Below are 20117 nucleotides of genomic sequence, written 5' to 3' on the forward strand. Positions count from 1 at the left end.
ACCCAATGAAGAGGCGGGGCCTGAAGCACCAGTGGGGGACCTCAGAGGAAGAGGATCGAGGCTGCTCTGTGGAAAACCATTGCACAGAGCAGGTAAGTATACTCATGTTTCTTATTTTATTTAAAAAACATAAAAAACCCCCCCAAAGCTTTACAGACACTTTAAATGCCACTTTTGCTCGACAGTTTCGTCTGTTAGGAAGTTAGCCACTACAGAAAAGAATTGGTAAGCTTTAATATATTACATTTTTATTTTTGGGTTTAATAGCGCCTGAAGACTTTTTGGACAGGCCATACTTTCTGAGCGATTAAGTGTGCATATTGCATCTGTAAATAAAAAAAAATCATTACTTTTGTTTTTTTTATTGAAAAGATATACATTGTACAGATTTGTACCACACTTTTGAAGCCTTGAAAGGAAATACTGCAATTTTTGAGGGAGAAAGTAAGCAGATTGCATTTTGCAAAAAAAAATAAAACCGGGGTTTCTTTTTGGCTACTAGATGGAGCATCATAGGAATTTATTAGAGTACAGTACTTATCACTATCTAGTGACCGATTGCAGTTTATTCAGTTTAAAATCAATTATTTACAATCGAAAAAGCACAGGATATATCCTAATAATTCTACATTTAAGGCTCTGTCTTATCAGGAGATGGATTGGGCAGCTCAAAATTTTGAACCTCCCTTCACTTTCTGGCAAGATAATTATAGAGGCCAAATCTTCCCATCAAGGACACTGACAGCAAAAAATATTGACAGAGGTTTTACAAGAAGAACTTTTGGCTGCAAATAGACTCTATGAGGTTGATTTACTAAAGGCAAATTCACTGTGCACTTGGAAGTGCAGTCGCTATAGATCTGAGGGGACGATCCTTGTCCTTGCATGTCCCCCTACAGTGACTTGCAGTACACTTGTAGTGCGGAGTGAATTTACCTTTAGTAAATCAACCCCATAGAGTCTATCTGCAGTCAAAAGTTCTTCTTGTAAAAGCTCTGTCAAGCTTTTATTGCTGTCAGTGTCCTTGATGAGAAGATTCGCCCTCTATAATTATCTTGCCAAAAAGTGAAGAGAGATCCAAAATTTTGAGCTGCCACCAAAAAATCAAAAATAAAAAAAAGATGAAAGGAAATCTGGAACAAGGACAACTGTCCTCTAAAAAGCAAATCACTGTTGATCATTATTCAGAGAGAGTAAGTAGTAGTAAATAACCCCTTATGGATTTAGGTGTATGCCTGGAATCCAATTTACAGCAGAAGGGCCAGGGTGGGTACCACAAAATTCTTTATGACATTAGAGGGGCATGATATCCACCGTCTTTGTTGTGTGCAGCCATATAATACAGCAGCGGTTAGTTTACATATGCACACATCTGTCCAACTAAACCAAGGGAGCATTACATTGTACTTTCTTATTAATAAAGATACCCATTTGGCATTATAATTCTAATGGCTGATTCCCATCTTAACAAGGTTCTGTATTTTTGTTTTCTCAAATGAATCAGGTTAACTTGCGGTCAGCACCTTGGAGGAAAACTGTATCTTTGCTTTCTAAATATTAAGTAGGGGCACCAGGCAGAAGATTTCAAACCTCCTCCTTCCCAATTACGCACTTAAATAAAAAAAATGTATGCAATCTTATGAATATACAATTTCTGGCCCGCCAGCTAAAACTCCAAAACTAATTCCCAGGGGATGTAATTATAATAATTGGGTCTTACGCAGTTTTTGCTGCTTTTTTCTGATGCCTCTTTTATTTCCAGAGTATTTAAAAGCCTGCTGGAATAATAATGATGATAAAAGGGTGAAACACACAGACCTTTAAAGGAGTGTAGGCAAATAGATGCTGTTGAAGTTGTTTTATCTTCCGCATCAGTGTACCTTGAGCAGGTGGATATTTATCTTGAGTCACGGAGAGATACTAAATGATTTAATTAAGGTTTTTAGGTAACATCTGCTCTCAAATGCAATGCAGAATCTGATTAAAAGCAAGAAAGGAACATTACCGTTTCAGAACTTCCCTTTCTACCCGCTTGGCCTGGTTTTTATACATACATTTCTGAAGATTTTCAAATCGATTAAGTGTCCATCTGCTATCATGAGATGGTATTTTATTATAATAGGAAATCATTTTTATAGGAAGTCTTTTTATTGGCAGTGAATAAAAGTTGTCAAGTGGTCAGTGACAACTGGGAAACTTACTGCTTTACCTTTTTTGTTGAGCCATACATCATACTTTTGACTGTAACTAAAAAAAAAAATATATATATATATAGATTTCAAATCTTGCTATGTAAAGCTGAAGTATGGGCAAAAAATTACTTTTGCACATTGGCATAGTAAAAATAAATTATCTGTAAAAGGTATGTGCCCCACCTTTGACTGCTGTGTATTTTTATTCAGCCCACATTCTTCTGTCGAAGCCAGATGTTTAGCACTGAAACTTCGTTCCAGCTGTAGTACAGATATCACAGAAGGTCACTTTATCAGCACCTCCTTCATTCATAAATACCTTGCATGCTTTTCACTGAATGCAAGATGTTCTGTGAAAGAAGGGGGTCCAAATAAAGGTCACAATCCTCCTCTACCAATGGCAGAACCCCATAAGACCTCAACTTGGTCTTGTCGGTTCCTCAGAAACTGCCCTTTGAGCCTTTCAGGGATATCCCCTGTGGTCCCTCGCTCACAAGGTTGCCCTCCTCATTGCTAACCTCTTCAAGACCTGTAGGTCTTATCCTTCCTAGTATGAATAATATTGTCTTGTGGTCTGTGGCCTCCTTTCTGCCCAAGGTGACTTCTAGCCACTTTTCTGTCAGGAAGGTGAAACCAACCACTGTGCCCTGATGCTATCGTGAACACAGCTGTGCACATGTGTGCTATGAATGCTTTTATGCAGACCTCTTGATGTGTGCATGGGCAGCATGCATGCCCAGCAATGGTGTTGGCATCAAGTAGACTTATTAAAGTCTTGCACTGCCTAAAGAGATTGTTCAGTGGTCTCCATCAAAACCCTGTTATCTGCAACCTTCCCTGCTCTTCTAATGTATCTTCCATGTGAAGTGATGATCTTTCCTTAATTGTACATTCACAATGTGTCCACATGATACCAGTACAGCTGAAAGGTGCATTTCACCTTTAAACACTAGTCCTGACTATTATCTTATTATCTAATTATAATTACCTTACCATCGGCCGATTCCGTTGCTTCATACCCAAATATATCTCTATGTATAAGAGATAGTGTATATGAATAATTCACACAACACGATGCTTATACACTGTTCCAATGTATTATCCCCGACGGGGGGTTAAGTAAGAATGAAAGATAGGCTTACATAAGGGTACATGTTCAAATTACATCAACCAATCACAATGTCACAATACTATTATGTCACCTAGACAGATATAAATGTAGACCATCTTATGACACATACGTCACTTCCTATGTCTAGCTTCGTTTTCAACACAAGACCCATCTTACACAACAATATATTTTTACTTAATCAGCAAGATAACTTTTAAAGGTGCAGTTCGTATATTAGATTGCAAAACACAAGGGGGCTTTTTACAGCCCTTCACCTAAGGGAAAAGCACTCATCAGAAGAGGCGACCACCAAGTTTTAGGTAAGTCTTATAGAGCTTCATACACCGTATAAGCAAATTAATCTGTCAAATCACACTGATGGCCCAAAAAATATAAAAAAAAAAAAAACATCTTCCACAATCAGCATCAGTATTGGCCACAGAGAACAGAATGAAGCATAAAACTGTAAAGCATAATACTGTTTTATTGTAAGAGATAAAAAAGAACAGATAATAATTTACAACCACAATTCCAAAAAAGTTGGGACACTGTATAAAATCTACATTTAAAAATTGCAATAGTATGCAAATCTCATAAACCCACATTTTTTTTCCAATAGATAATAGAAAATATATAAAATGATCAAACTGAGAAAATCTACCATGTTATGAAAGAAATTAGGTAACTTTGAAAATTATGGCATCAACACGTCTCCAAAAATTTGGGACAGGGCAACAAAAAGCTGGTAAAGTAAGTGGCACTAACATGGAAGTGCTGGAAGAACATTTTGCAATGAATAAGGTTAATTGGCAAGAAGGCTAGTTACATGACTGAGTAAAAAACATCTTAGATCACGTGCAAGGAAAATTAAAAAAAAACAGCATTTATGCTAGCATGTGATTGGATATTGGAATTCAGCAGAGCTTCTGCTCATTTATGAAGCGCTCAAGCAACTGTTCTTGCAGAGTGCAACTGCACTTTACAAAGTGCACAGTCTATTTACCTTTAGTAAATCAACCCCAGAGTGTCTCAGAAGATTGGCAGAGGTTCACCAATCTGTGAAAAGCTGCATCTAAAAATTGTCGAACAATTTCAGAATATTGTTCCTCAACATAAAATTGCAAAGACTTTAAATATATAACAGTAACAGTAAATATCTACAGTATATAATATCATTAAAAGATTTAGAGAATCTGGAGAAATCTCTGTGTACAAGGGACAAGGCTGAAATGCAATATTGGATGTCCATGATCTTCGGGCTCTCAGGCAGACTGCATTAAAAACAAGCATGATTCCGTGATGGACATCCCTGCATGGGCTCAACAATACTTCCAAAAATCGCTGTCTGTGAACACAGTTCGCCATGCCTTCAAAAAATAGAAGACACAGCTTTGTCATGCAAAGGAGCCATATCTAAACATGATCCAAAAACACTGCCATCTTCTCTGGGCCAAAGCTAATTTAAAATGGTCTGTTGCAAAGTGGAAAACTGTTTTGTGGTCAGATGAATCGAAAATCGACATTCTTTTTTGGAAGCCATGGGCACCAAGTCATCTGGAATAAAGAGGAGAGAGACCTTCAGGTTTGTTATCAGTGCTCAGTTCAAAAGCCTGCATCTCCGAAAAATACAACAAAGAAGACCCAGGACTGTTGAGCAGCTAGAACCCTACATCAGGCATTTCTCTTCCAAAACTCCGGTTTCCTTAGCTCCCAGACGTTTACAGAGTGTTTGTGAGTGCTGGGGCACTTTTTTATCATGTAATAAAAGTATTACAAAGAATAACATACTTACCTTTTCTGGTGTAAATTCTCATCTAGACTTCATCAGGAGCTGGGCATATGATTAGATTCAGCAAACCTGAACTCTAGTTCTTCTCTTCTTAAAAAAGCCCAAGACTGAGGGGTTGATTTACTAAAGGCAAATAGACGGTGCACTCTGCAAGCGCAGTTGCTCCAGAGCTTGGTAAATGAGCAAAAGCTCAACTGACATCCATCATCTGACAACCATGTGCAAGCAATAATTCTGTTTTTTTTTTTCCTTGCATGTGTTTGGGTATTCTTTGCAAAATGAAGATTTACCTCATTTATTAAGCTCTGAAGCAACTGCACTTTTCAAAGTGCACAGTCTATTTGCCTTTAGTAAATCAACCCCTAAATGTCTAGACTTTGATTTTGTGATCAGCATTAAAGGGAACCTGGAGAATATTTTTGCAAAGTAAAGAAGGAATTCTAGCCTCTTCTAGAACTATTATTAATCCAACCATTAAGACTTTTAACAGACAATATACTGTATGGTGAAAAGTTTTGGGACAGGCCTGGATTTCCCATCAGGCACTGTAGGCATGTGCCTACAGGCACCCTTCCTAGAGGGATGCCTGTTTGTACATGCAGGGCCAGCGAAAGCATTTGCCTTAGGTAAAATGTACCGCCCCTCTATCCTGGCCCCCTGTGTAGACAAAACTCCTAGCACCAGCCCTGTGTACAGGAAGAGGAGATCAGGAAGAATGGAGAAAGGGTAGCCAGGCGAGGGGATGGAAAGGGTATTCAGAGACAGCTGACCACTCAGAGCAGGGAGATCTCACACTGTTATGGAATGATCAGCGGAATATGGGAACTCTAGAACATACGTGTCTCTCTTTGCTGATCTCTCTCCAATCCTGACACTTCCGCCAACAACTGCCGCCTGCCTATGTCTGCCCAGCTCTCACTTGACCTCCACTCCTCTCCCCCCCGGGCGATCAGTAGTCATTTCCCCCCATGGCTGCACTCAGCGGCCCCAGCTCCAACCGCCATGCCACACCTCCCCCTGGGTCTACTTCTAGTCTCCCAGCAAGACCGCCGAAGAGCTGAAGAGAAGATATCTGAGCAAAGTCACCATCGAGTATGACAGCAAGGAACTGAAGAAGTCTGCAGCTAGAGGAGTGGATCCTGAAGTAGCGTGTCCTACTAAATGACTGCCGGGTGACAGAGGGATTTGGGGGGAAGATTTGTATTAGGAGGGGGATTTGGGGGAGAGGATTTGTGCTGGGAGGGGCAATTTAGGGGGAGAATCTGTACTAGCAGGGGGGGTTTGGGGGGGAGGATTTACACTAGGAGTGGGGATTTGGCAGGAAGATTTAGGTTAAGAGGGGGGATTTGGGGGAAGGTTTACACTTGGAGTGTGGATTTGGGGTGAGGATTTAAACTAGGAGGGGGTATTTGGCGGAGAGGATTTGTGCTAGTACTGGGGATTTGTGGGAGAGGATTTATGCTAGGAGTGAGGATTTGGGGGAGGATTTAAACTAGGAGGGGTATTTGGGGAGAGGATTTGTGCCAGGAGTGGGTATTTGTGGGAGAGGATTTGTGCTAGGAGTGGGGATTTGTGGGACAGAATTTGTGCTAGATGGGGGGATTTGTGCTAGAAGTGGGGATTTGTGGGAGAGGACCTGTGCTAGAAGGGGGATTTGGAGGAAGAATTTATGCTAGAAGGGGGAATTTGAAACAAAAGAGGATGTGTGCTAGATTTGTGGGATATATGGGGGGGGGGGGGGGTTGGAGCCAGAAGGTGGGACTGGGGGGCAAAGATATATGCTGGAAGGGGGATTTTGACTGTGAAGATGGGGAATTTTTGCATTTTTGTTTGGGGAGAATTTTAACTTGCAGAAGGAATGTATGCTTCGGGGTGAGCGTGTTGAGTTAGTGCTGCTTTTTTTTTTTTTTTTGGGAGGGGGCAGAACTTTTTGCCTATAGGCTCCTGACATGTAAATTTGGCACTGTTTGGGGATACCTGGTCATTACATGTACAGTCAGATCCATAAATATTGGGACATCGACACAATTGTAATCTTTTTGGCTCTATACACCACCACAATGGATTTGAATTTAAATGAACAAGATGTGCTTTAACTGCAGACTTTCAGCTTTAATTTGGGGGTATTTACATCCAAATCAGGTGAACGGTGTACAACAGTTTGTATATGTGCCTCCCACTTTTTAAGGGACCAAAAGTAATGAGACAATTGGCTGCTCAGCTGTTCCGTGGCCAGGTGTGTGTTACATAGTTACATAGTAGGGGAGGTTGAAAAAAGACACAAGTCCATCAAGTCCAACCTATGTGTGTGATTATGTGTCAGTATTACATTACATATCCCTGTGTATTGCTGTCATTCAGGTGATTATCTAATAGTTTCTTGAAGCTATCAATGCTCCCCGCTGAGACCACCGCCTGTGGAAGGGAATTCCACATCCTTGCCGCTCTTACAGTAAAGAACCCTCTACGTAGTTTAAGGTTAAACCTCTTTTCTTCTAATTGTAATGAGTGGCCATGAGTCTTATTAAACTCTCTTCTGCGAAAAAGTTTTATCCCTATTGTGGGGTCACCAGTACAGTATTTGTAAATTGAAATCATATCCCCTCTCAAGCGTCTCTTCTCCAGAGAGAATAAGTTCAGTGCTCGCAACCTTTCCTCATAACTAAGATCCTCCAGACCCTTTATTAGCTTTGTTGCCCTTCTTTGTACTCGCTCCATTTCCAGTACGTCCCTCCTGAGGACTGGTGCCCAGAACTGGACAGCATACTCCAGGTGCGGCCGGACCAGAGTCTTGTAGAGCGGGAGAATTATCGTTTTATCTCTGCAGTTGATCCCCCTTTTAATGCATGCCAATATTCTGTTTGCTTTATTAGCAGCAGCTTGGCATTGCATGCCATTGCTGAGCCTATTGTTATGGAAATGATTAAGAGCTCCAATCGAGCTCAAGGTTATCTGCTGCTGTCTCTAATTTGAAAAGTGTTGATATGCATGCATATAAAAGTAAACACACTGAGACACGCTCAGTTTCGTTACTGTTACACTTCTAATTTATTCAAGGCGGTGTTAATGTTTTATACACACAAATACGTCATTGCTATGTCAGTCTAATAGGTACATCTCATTGGTCAAGATAGAAAAGAAGATGGATAATTTTCATAACGAGGTTTGGCTCTCTTTGTTCTTATCTCCAGTTCCGCGTTCTTCTGTGTGTGGGAGGTAGGGGGTACACGCCATTTTGAGAAAATATAGGAACAGAGCAAATCTGTATACTTATATAATGAGTAAGGAGAAAAATATGTATGCACATAAGAAAATAGACATTTTCAGATTACTATTATTATTATCTACATCACATTCCTTCACAATCCCCCCTAAAATGACTATTTTCTCTTTTCTGTCCCTAATACTAAAGGTCCTACTTTTTAGCCTGGCCCTTCTCCTCAGCAACTCTTTTAGGCTGTATATAGAATTGGGCAGCAACTGTTCACTTCCCTCCTCGATACAGCTGGAGAGGTGCAGTCAGGCGCTATCTATCCCTATAACCCTATAGGATTGTGAGATTATGGACAGGGAGTGACTGTAGAGGAGTGAAGGGTTTGTCATCTTCCATCATAAGGAGGTCCTCTTCTTCTTGGTGGAGAAATGTAGGTGTGCTATTGTCTACAGCCTTGCTCATTAACTTTTTTACAAAAGGTAGAATACAGCATATAATCAGGGCTAAAAGGACCAGGATTATTAATACCGTTACCCGTATCTGGGCGAACACCTTCTGCCACCCACTCATCCAGCTAAAATATTGATCCCATGGGTCTGTGATACCTGAGTTCTTCTTCAACTCTAGTGACAGATCTTCTAATTTCTTTATAGCTAAAGTAACCTTACCATTTGGGCCAATATTATCAGGAATGTATGTACAACAGGTTCCCGTTTTTTCCTATGATTTTACAAAACACCTCCTTTCCCAGATAACACCATGTCTAAGGCCATCCGGTCCTGGAATGTCATGTAGGAAGTGGGGGCTAACTGATCAGAAATTCCCTGGAGGGCATCTTTAGAGTAATTTACAAATCTCTGTTGGTTATAATATGTATAGTGTCAGGTCACCTAGAGGCTGGGTGACAGATGCACACCGTTGGGATCAGGAGTGCACTGCAAGGTAGTGGACCCTACGGGTGACTGCTGCGGATTGTACCTTGGGAGGTTCAGGAAGCAGGTCTACTGGATCACTGACACAGATCCCACTGGGAGCTAGAGCATAGATTCCCCAGGGCGCGGAGTCTAAGAGCCAGCAGATGTTCACCAGAGCCTCTAGTGGTGAGGATGGACTGCGCTGCAGTCTGGCTCCAGGTCGCGGCCCCCAGGGTCTCACAGCTCACGCTCACGGTAGACTACAGGAGCAGAGGAAGGAGGGAGCTGGCTGGAACATCAGGGTCACAGGCAAACAGGGATGGCCGGGAACAGGCCAAAGTCGGTAACAGAAATCAGATGTGGGAAACATAGCAAGTACACACATAGGCTAACACACAGTGGTTGATCAGCACTGCTGGCTTGCAGTGCACAGGTTAATATAGGGTTCCCTGATAGGGCCTGGGGTGGGGCCATGCTTAGAGGGGAGGTTACAAAAGCAGTCAGGTGAGGGTCAGCTGGTCTCTAGAGATGAACACATGGAGACAGGTAAGCTGATCGACAAACTCTATTGCATAACCATGACATGTAGTTAATTCAATCTACATTCTTGCTGACAGTTGTTATGGGGATCAAAGACTCAAAACCAGCTTTTACCTGATCCCTGCCTTTAAACTCATCAGGGACCCCCCTTGTAACCCCTATGACATGTATGTATACATGAGGATCAAAGCTTCCGGAGAGAGCTGCTCGCTTCCTCCTCTGACTGTGTGCTGGGTCAGTGTATGTATCAGGGATATCTTTGGTTAGGATATGGGGGCTTTCTATTTTCATCTTTTTTGTCTAATGCACTCTGTGGTCGCCCATTCTGGCCCTGTGTTCCAACCCACTGGCCCCCACAGAAACCACAACTCTGTCCCCAGTAACTGTCTGTGTGGCATACATATATGTCCTTACCGTCAGGGATATCACTGTACCAATGGCATCACCATGAAGGGTCAAACGGACAAGGTACTATGTCACAGTAATCTAAGGTAAAGGTGGTCACATGTGTACCTGAAGAGTTACACCAAAACGTAATTATGTTATCATTTTTGTGATGGCCACCTCCTGGGCCCCTCCCCCCTAGATCAAACAGAAAAAGGATATACAGCACCCGAAAACACGCTCTCCTGCAGTGATAAGCGTGCATTCAGGTGTTCTTCCTGGCCAACTTGACTGAGGTGGCTGTGGTCACCAAAACTTGGAATGGACCATCATAACTTGGCTCAAGGATCTCCAGACAGTAGTTGGTGTGGTCCTGCATCTAATTCAGGATCTGGAATGGAAGAAAACACCTGGACATGCATTCAGGTTAATTCTCGTGATAATGTGGTTACATAATTAGTCAACACATCAGACTGTAACTGTAACTGTTGTGGATAGTAACAACCAAGTCTGGGAGCTGAACCAAACAAAATTTCATAAGGGGATAGGGCATGTTTCCCCTGGGGGTGTGTCTGACACTGAACAGGGCAATGGGCCAACTGATGTTAGTCTATTGGGCCATCTTTAACATCCTGTTTTTAGTGTCCCATTCATCCTTTCTACCTTCCCGCTACTTTGAGGGTGGTATGGGATGTGTAGTGCCAACTGAACCCCCAGTGCTGCCCAAATCTCTTTAGTAAGGGTTGTTGTTAGGGCTGGTCCCTGATCTCTCAATATCACCTCTGGGACCCCAAATCTACATACTATCTCACTCAGTAATTTCTTAGCTGTGGTCCTGGCAGTCATGACCACTTCCACTAGGGCGTATTCGAATCTGCCACTTCTTGGCACTTGAGAATGATCAATTTGCATCCTCTAGAATGGGGTATAGGGCTTTTGCCAGGTGCTTCTTCTGTGCGTCCTGGGTTACATTTGGTGCAGATAATGCATGATCTGCAGAAGCTGTCGGTCAGTGGAGTAACTCTTGGTGCAACACTTGTTGATAAGAGAGTTCATAAAAGTCTTTGTCAAGTGGGCAGCTCCATGTGCCCATTGCACCACGGCTGGGTACATACTCCTGGGTAGACAAGGTTTCTTGTTGCACTCGAATAGTCCATTTCTGAGAGTTGCTCCTTTTCTCCATTTCCAGCTTTCCTTCTTATCCGGACTTGTTGTTTCCTGTAGTTCTTTTAGATAAACTCTGTCCACTGGGAAAGTCTGTAAGGTAAGCACGGGGTGGTCTTCTTCTACCACCCTGCTGTCCACTTCCCGTGGACCACCAGCTGTCTGTTTGGCAGCTGTATTGGCTCGATGATTGCCTCGAGCTTCCTTTGAGTTCAGTTTGTAGTGTGCTTTTACTCAGAATAGTCACTTGGGTTGTGAGAAGCAAGGCATCAATCAAGTTTTCACAGGTGTTCCTGCAGCCATCAGGAATCCTCTGTTCTAGATAACACCATAATCATGGGCAATGTTGAAAGCATATCTTGAGTCCATATGAATGTTGGCTCTTTTTCCCTCTGCCCATTTACGTGCTGTAGTAAGTGCTTATAGCTCTGCCTCCTGTGTAGACATCACCGGTGTTAAGGCTTCAGCTTGTAGAACAGTGTTTTCAGTGGTGACCGCGTGTCCTGTGCGGTCACGGGGGTAACAAGTCAAGACTCTACTCCTCCTCCTCCTTTCCCCCCTCGAGAAGTGGAAGAAGGGTGGTAGGGTTCAGTGTTTGACAACTTAATAGAGTAATGCTGTCCAGTAGGAGGGAACACAGGAGTCTCAAGTGTCTGGTAGTGGACAAGTGTTTCGGCTGGATCTTGGTTGAATATGGCAACAACGTCATGGGGAACAAGCAGAACGAGGCAGTGTCCGAGGACCAAGTTCAAAGTTTTGTCAAGCAAGGCTTGTGTCGCAAATCCAGCTCGCAGACACAATAGGCCTCCTCTTGCTACCGCATCCAGCCGACAGGAATAATATCCTATGGGGCGTAGGCTGATGCCGTGTGATTGGGTGAGTACACCTGCAGCATGTCCCAGACGTTCGGATACAAAGAGCTTGAGCGTTTTGTCGTAGGCTGGGAGCCCTAGCGCCGGGGGTGGCGCACTCAAGGGTTTCAAACTTTAGATATTTCTTCAGGAGACATCTGGAAGGGTCTGATTGCAGAGCATCAGTAGGAAGGCTTCTGGAATCCATGCTCTGCACTAGGAAATTAGTCCAAGGAAGGCATGAAGGAATTTCTGACCTTGTGGCAGTGGGGTGTCGTGTCCCATGGGACAAACAGTGTCCAAGGAAAATGACAGGTGTTGAGCACCACTGCAATTTGGGCTTTGAGACTTTGCAGCCCTGGTTGGCAAGATAGCACAACAGGCTTTCTGAGGTGACTTCAACAGAGGGTAAGTCAGCTGCACAAAGGAGAAGGTCATCAACATGTTGGAAGAGAATCACTTCCGGGTGTTCCTCTTGTCATGTGTTAAGAAAGATAGCCATAGCTTTTGCAAACTGGCTTGGAAAGTTCTGTGCCCCTTGTGGCACAACTGTTTAGGTATGTTGCCGTTTCTTTCCGTGGATGAATGCAAAAAGGTACCAGCAGAAGGGGTGAGGGTGGACACTGAAGAAAACGTTTGTAAGGTCCACCTCTGTGAGGTATTTTGCAGTCAAAGGCATCCACAGTAGGTACCTGGTTCTCTTTTTAGGATTCTCTTCTTGGGGTTATTGTGGTTTCCGGGGCAATGAAGCGCCCTCTTTTAGCTTGACTGAAACTGGTGGCACCTTTAAGTTACCGTTGTCTCCCGGTCCTGTGGACCATAGGCACGCAGGGATTCTGTCAAGTACTTCCTGCAGTATTGAACTTGAAGTTTTTTTCTTCATTAAGTGTCATCAGGAGAGGCAGAGAACACAAAGCAGATGAGTCTTCTAAAGATAGGGGAGTATGTAACTTCACCCCCCTTCAGGCGTGTCCTGATTGAGGCCTGTAGTCTGGACAACACATCAGCTCCTAGTAGATTCAAGGGACATGTAGAGGACACCACAAATCTGGCAAGCAAATCAGGAAGTGGAAAGGAAAGAATTATTAGGCAGGTTCACCGCTCTCAACACACTTTTGGCTGCACCCCTGTCAATGAGGAAAGTGGTAGGTTTTTCGTCTGGGACATCTTGGGGCTCTGCATTCTTTCCTTATGTGACCCCGTTTCCCACAGTTGTAACAGGTGATCCTTACCCTGGTATTGGGCAGTGGTGGTGGACGAGTGTAGGTGGGATCTTCGTCATGGGTTACCATGAGGGGCGTTGGTTTTTTACCTTTTTGATTTTCTATACCTCTGGCCACCAACAATAAATCAGACATTTTCATTGAATGGTATTCAGGGCGGGCCACCATCAGGCCTTTTCTGATATCCTCTCTGAGCCCTGAAACAAAAGCAGTTGATAACATGTGTGTGTGTGTCTTTATGAGTCTAGCATGATACTTCTTCACACACTACCCTTTATCTTGGGTAATATCTTGGATTGTGGTCTTCTGATCCGTCAACTTCTCCTTTGCCCAGTCGTGGAGTTGTGCACAGAACTCCACGCCTGAGGTGTAGGAAGTGGCACTTGTCAGGCAGGCATCATTGAAGGCCATCTGCATGACTGGCCAAAAGACATATCCTGCTTTGATTTGGCATAGGCTGATCAAGTCTCTCCAGGCAGCTGAGTAAGTTTCTTGTATTTGCACTATCCTGTGGTAGAAGGGAATTGGCTGCTTCTCTGGGTCAGGCAGACTTGTCACTAAGGCCGCTGCTTGTGATAGAGTAAAAGCGACATACATCACTGGTGCCCCTTCTGGTAACCGAGACTGTTGTTGGGGCGGGGGCTGACAAGAGGCACTGTTCTTTACGGTTGCCAGCATGTGTTTGAGATCCTCTCGGAACTGAGAGTCTGGAGCCGGATTGGGGGTTAAATCAGTGGGTGGCCTTGCTGCCTGTTGTCGGGCTTCCCACTCAGATGCTTCTTCATCATTAACATATCCGGCCTGGGAATGTGATGCTCCCGTATTAGGGAAGACAGGTGTGTGGTATGAACCATCTTGGTTTAAAACAGCGAGGGCTGGGTACAGGCTGTTTAAGCTTACTGGGTGTACCAAGATGGCCGCCGGCAGGAAGTGCACTGGACTGGGCAGAAAGTGAAGGCATGGGTGCACTAAGATGGCCGCCGGGCTGAGTTGTCACAGTGGGTTGTGCTTGAGTAGTGAGAAAGGAGTGGTTGTTAGACGGAGGGCAGTGCTGTCCCTCCCCTCCTTTGTTTAAAGTTCCAACATAGCTCTGTGGTAGACATACATAATACAATCGCCATCTTTCTTAACTTCCTTTATCCAATTTTCTTTATCACACAGGATTTTTCTCCCTGTCTCTTCAGCAACATAACTTTCGCCATTTCTTTCAACTTTGTTAACTATTTCAACATCTGCTTCTCTCCTTCTTTGAAAAAAAATCACTTTCTTTTCTTTGGTACAACCAAGGGGTTAATATTTTTCTCAGCGTTCTTATCAGCAAATTCTTTCGGTGGGGGCTCATACTGCGCTCCAAGTTGCTACTGTTTGCTATAACCCTGTAATGTACGGTTAATCTCAGAACAAGAACAAACACGTCAGGGGTAGTGAGGAGCAATGGCCCGCGACCCAACAGATCTTTCGGGTAGCCTCCTACTCTGACTTTCACCAGTCCCCACCCCCTCTCATGTATAGCAAACAATAAACCACAAATACAATCACGACAGGACATTACACCTGCCACTCTTCGAACTGCAAAATTTCAGCAGGCTAAGATAACCCCAGGGGCAGACAACTCCCCCTTCACAATCCAATTATAGGCCATCATTCATTACAGTTACCTCCCAGAGGCCGACAGCACATCTGGGGGTGACACATCTGTAATGCTTTCAGACTGCATCGCCAGCAGCTGAGATTTCCTTTTTAAAGATCCGACAAATCCTTAAGTAACCCGTCCTATAACCGACTGCCACAATCGCACATGTAGCACTTTTAGACTGCTGAGTTTCGCAGCCCAAAGAATGGCAGACAGTGAACAAAAAATACAGTCAGCAGAAACCCATTGGCAGGTTCGTTAAAACAACCTCAGGCGAGGAAATACCTGCCTCTAAGACAGTCTCAGCATACCGACAGAATCCAGCCGTCAACCGAAAGATAAGAGAGTCGTACAGTGGTAAGAATATCAATCAAACTTACCGTACTGTTAGGGCTGCGCAAACCCCCTCTGTTATCTTTCAATTAACGCCCGAATGCTTGTCGCGGTATAACTTCGACCGTAGCCTGAGGTCCCGGGTTTCGGCACCAGCTGTTATGGAAATGATTAAGAGCTCCAATCGAGCTCAAGGTTATCTGCTGCTGTCTCTAATTTGAAAAGTGTTGATATGCATGCATATAAAAGTAAACACACTGAGACACGCTCAGTTTCGTTACTGTTACACTTCTAATTTATTCAAGGCGGTGTTAATGTTTTATACACACAAATACGTCATTGCTATGTCAGTCTAATAGGTACATCTCATTGGTCAAGATAGAAAAGAAGATGGATAATTTTCATAACGAGGTTTGGCTCTCTTTGTTCTTATCTCCAGTTCCGCGTTCTTCTGTGTGTGGGAGGTAGGGGGTACACGCCATTTTGAGAAAATATAGGAACAGAGCAAATCTGTATACTTATATAATGAGTAAGGAGAAAAATATGTATGCACATAAGAAAATAGACATTTTCAGATTACTATTATTATTATCTACATCACATTCCTTCACACTATCATCCACTAGGACCCCCAAGTCCTTTTCCATCCTAGATTCCCCCAGAGGTTCTCCCCCCAGTGTATAGATTGCATTCATATTTTTGCCACCCAAATGCATTATTTTACATTTTTCTACATTGAACCTCATTTGCCATGTAGTCGCCCACCCCATTAATTTATTCAGGTCTTTTTGCAAGATTTCCACATCCTGCGGAGAAGTTATTGCCCTGCTTAGCTTAGTATCGTCTGCAAATACAGAGATGGAACTGTTTATCCCATCCTCCAGGTTGTTTATGAACAAATTAAATAGGATTGGTGCCAGCACAGACCCCTGGGGGACCCCACTACCCACCCCTGACCATTCTGAGTACTCCCCATTTATCACCACCCTCTGAACACGCCCTTGTAGCCAGTTTTCAATCCATGTACTCACCCTATGGTCCATGCCAACGCACCTTATTTTGTACAGTAAACGTTTATGGGGAACTGTGTCAAATGCTTTTGCAAAATCCAGATACACCACGTCTACGGGCCTTCCTTTATCTAGATGGCAACTCACCTCCTCATAGAAGGTTAATAGATTGGTTTGGCAAGAATGATTCTTCATGAATCCATGCTGATTACTGCTAATGATATCATTCTTATTACTAAAATCTTGTATATAGTCCCTTATCATCCCCTCCAAGAGTTTACATACTATTGATGTTAGGCTAACTGGTCTGTAATTCCCAGGGATGTTTTTTGGGCCCTTTTTAAATATTGGTGCTACATTGGCTTTTCTCCAATCAGCTGGTACCATTCCAGTCAATAGACTGTCTGTAAAAATTAGGTCTGGCAATCACCTGACTGAGTTCCCTAAGTACCCTCGGATGCAAGCCATCTGGTCCCGGTGATTTATTAATGTTAAGTTTCTCAAGTCTAATTTTAATTCCGTCCTCTGTTAACCATGTAGGTGCTTCCTGTGTTGTGTCATGAGGATAAACACTGCAGTTTTGGTTACTGAAGCCCCCCGATTCACTCGTGAAGACTGAGGAGAAGAATAAATTCAATACCTCTGCCATCTCCCCATCCTTTGTAACCAGATGTCCTTCCTCATTCTTTATGGGGCCAATATGGTCTGTCCTCCCTTTTTTACTGTTTACATACTTAAAGAATTTCTTGGGATTTTTTTTGCTCTCCTCCGCTATGTGTCTTTCATGTTCTATCTTAGCCATCCTAATTGCACCCTTACATTTCTTATTGCATTCTTTATAAATTCTGAATGCTGTGGATGATCCCTCAACCTTGTATTTTTTGAAGGCCTTCTCCTTTGCTTTTATATGCATTTTTACATTGGAGTTAAGCCATCCAGGATGTTTGTTCGCTCTTTTAAATTTATTACCCAATGGGATACATTGGCTAATGCCCTTATTTAATATGCTCTTAAAGCAAACCCATCTCTCCTCCGTATTCTTTGTTCCTAATATTTTATCCCAATTTATGCCTTTTAGCAAGGTTTGTAGTTTAGGGAAGTTGGCTCTTTTGAAATTCAGTGTCTTTGTGTTCCCTTCATGTCTCCTATTTGTGTGATTTATACTGAAACTAATTGACCTGTGATCGCTGTTACCTAAATTGCCCCGTATTTCCACATCTGTTATCAGGTCTGTATTGTTGGTAATCAGTAGATCTAGTAATGTTTTATTTCTAGTTGGTGCGTCTACCATCTGACCCATAAAATTGTCCTGCAAGACATTAAGGAACTGGCGAGCCTTAAATGAATGCGCGGTTCCCTCCGCCCAGTCTATGTCTGGATAATTAAAATCCCCCATTATGATAACACTTCCCATCCTTGCTGCTAATCCGTCTCCACTTCCTCCCTCAGGTTAGGGGGCCTATAGCATACTCCCAGTATTATTTTCCCCTTAGCTTCATCCCTTTGGAGCTCTACCCATAAAGATTTCACCTCCTCCCTAGCCCCCTCAGTGATGTCATCTCTCACATTCACTTGTACATTATTCTTGATATATAGGCATACCCCTCCCCCTTTTTTACCCTCTCTATCCTTGCGGTATAGGGTATACCCTTGAATGTTTGCCAGCCAATCATGAGAGCTGTGTTATTCCCTCATTATCCCATTTACAAGGAGCAGATAAAAGGTCCAGAGTTCATTTCAAGTGTGCTATTTGCATTTGGAATCTGTTGCTGTCAACTCTCAATATAAGATCCAAAGAGCTGTCACTATCAGTGAAGCAAGCCATCATTAGGCTGAAAAAACAAAACAAACCCATCAGAGAGATAGCAAAAACATTAGGTGTGGCCAAATCAACTGTTTGGAACATCTTTAAAAAAGAAAGAACGCACTGGTGGGCTCAGCAACACCAAAAGACCTGGAAGACCACGGAAAACAACTGTGGTGGATGACCGAAGAATTCTTTCCCTGGTGAAGAAAACACCCTTCACAACAGTTGGCCAGATCAAGAACACTCTACAGGAGGTAGGTGTATGTGTGTCAAAGTCAACAATCAAGAGAAGACTTCACCAGAGTGAATACAGAGGGTTCACCACAAGATGTAAACCATTGGTGAGCCTCAAAAACAGAAAGGCCAGATTGGAGTTTGCCAAACAACATCTAAAAAAGCCTTCACAGTTCTAGAACAACATCCTATGGACAGATGAGACCAAGATCAACTTGTACCAGAGTGATGGGAAGAGAAGAGTATGGAGAAGGAAAGGAACTGCTAATGATCCAAAGCATACCACCTCATTAGTGAAGCATGGTGGTGGTAGTGTCATGGAGTGGGCATGCATGGCTGCCAATGGAAATGGTTCTCCTGTATTTATTGATGATGTGACTGCTGACAAAAGCAGCAGGATGAATTCTGAAGTGTTTCGGGCAATATTATCTGCTCATATTCAGCAAAATGCTTCAGAACTCATTGGATGGGCTTCACAGTGCAGATGGACAATGACCCGAAGCATACTGCGAAAGCAACCAAAGAGTTTTTTAAGGGAAAGAAGTGGAATGTTATGCAATGGCCAAGTCAATCACCTGACCTGAATCCGATCGAGCATGTATTGCACTTGCTGAAGACAAAACTGAAGGGAAAATGCCCCAAGAACAAGCAGGAACTGAACACAGTTGCAGTAGTGGCCTGACAGAGCATCACCAGGGATGAAACCCAGCGTCTGGTGATGTCTATGTGTTCCAGACTTCAGGCTGTAATTGACTGCAAAGGATTTGCACCAGGATTTGAACCAAGTATTAAAAAGTGAAAGTTTGATGCATGATTGTTAATCTGTCCCATTACTTTTGGTCCCTTAAAAAGTGGGAGGCACATATACAAACTGTTGTAATTCCTACACCATTCACCTAATTTGGATGTAAATACCCTCAAATTAAAGCTGAAAGTCTGCCAAAAAAGATTAGAATTGTGTTGATGTCCCGATATTTATGGACCTGACTGTATATGAGCTTGTTAAACATCATATCCCAAAACAATGGGCATAATATGGGGTTGTTCCCCCGTTTGCAGCTGTAACGGCCTCCACTCTTCTGGGAAGACTTTCCACAAGATTGTGGAGTGTGCCTGTGGGAATTTGTGCCCATTCATTGTAAATGTTGTAAATGTTGGGCAAGAAGACCAGGCTCAAAATTGGCAAATCCATTTCATCCAAAAGGTGTTCAGTAGGGTTTAGGTCCTTCCCCAAACTGTTTTTCACAAGTTTAGAAATGCAAAATTTTCTAAAATGTATTTGTAAACGTAGCATTAACAATATCCACACTGGAAACACTGAAATCAGTCATTTGGAGGGAGGTCCACAAACATTTGACTATATAGGTGTGTGATGGTTAGATATCCACAAATCTTTGGGTATGGGTAGCTTTCAGTTAGACTGTAAGCCTAGGTTTCCTTTAAATGGTTACCAGAACAAGAATTAGTTAACATTTCATTTGGCAGTCAGCAGACAAGGTTGTGATAAATAAATGTTTGTTTTGTCCTTGACTACAAAACAGCATAATGCTGATAAATAGAGGGTATTTCTGCCAATTAAACAAGTCTGTGTTTTAAGGTTTCAGAATTGATTGTCCTCTGATTTATTTATAGTTTGCATAAGCACAAAATTTCACATACGTCTGAATCTTAGGAAATACAAAGCATTTTTTCATTTGGCTATGGAAAAAAACCACCAC

The sequence above is a fragment of the Aquarana catesbeiana genome, linkage group LG03 (genome assembly GCF_042186555.1).
Source record: "Aquarana catesbeiana isolate 2022-GZ linkage group LG03, ASM4218655v1, whole genome shotgun sequence".
Taxonomy (NCBI): domain Eukaryota; kingdom Metazoa; phylum Chordata; class Amphibia; order Anura; family Ranidae; genus Aquarana; species Aquarana catesbeiana.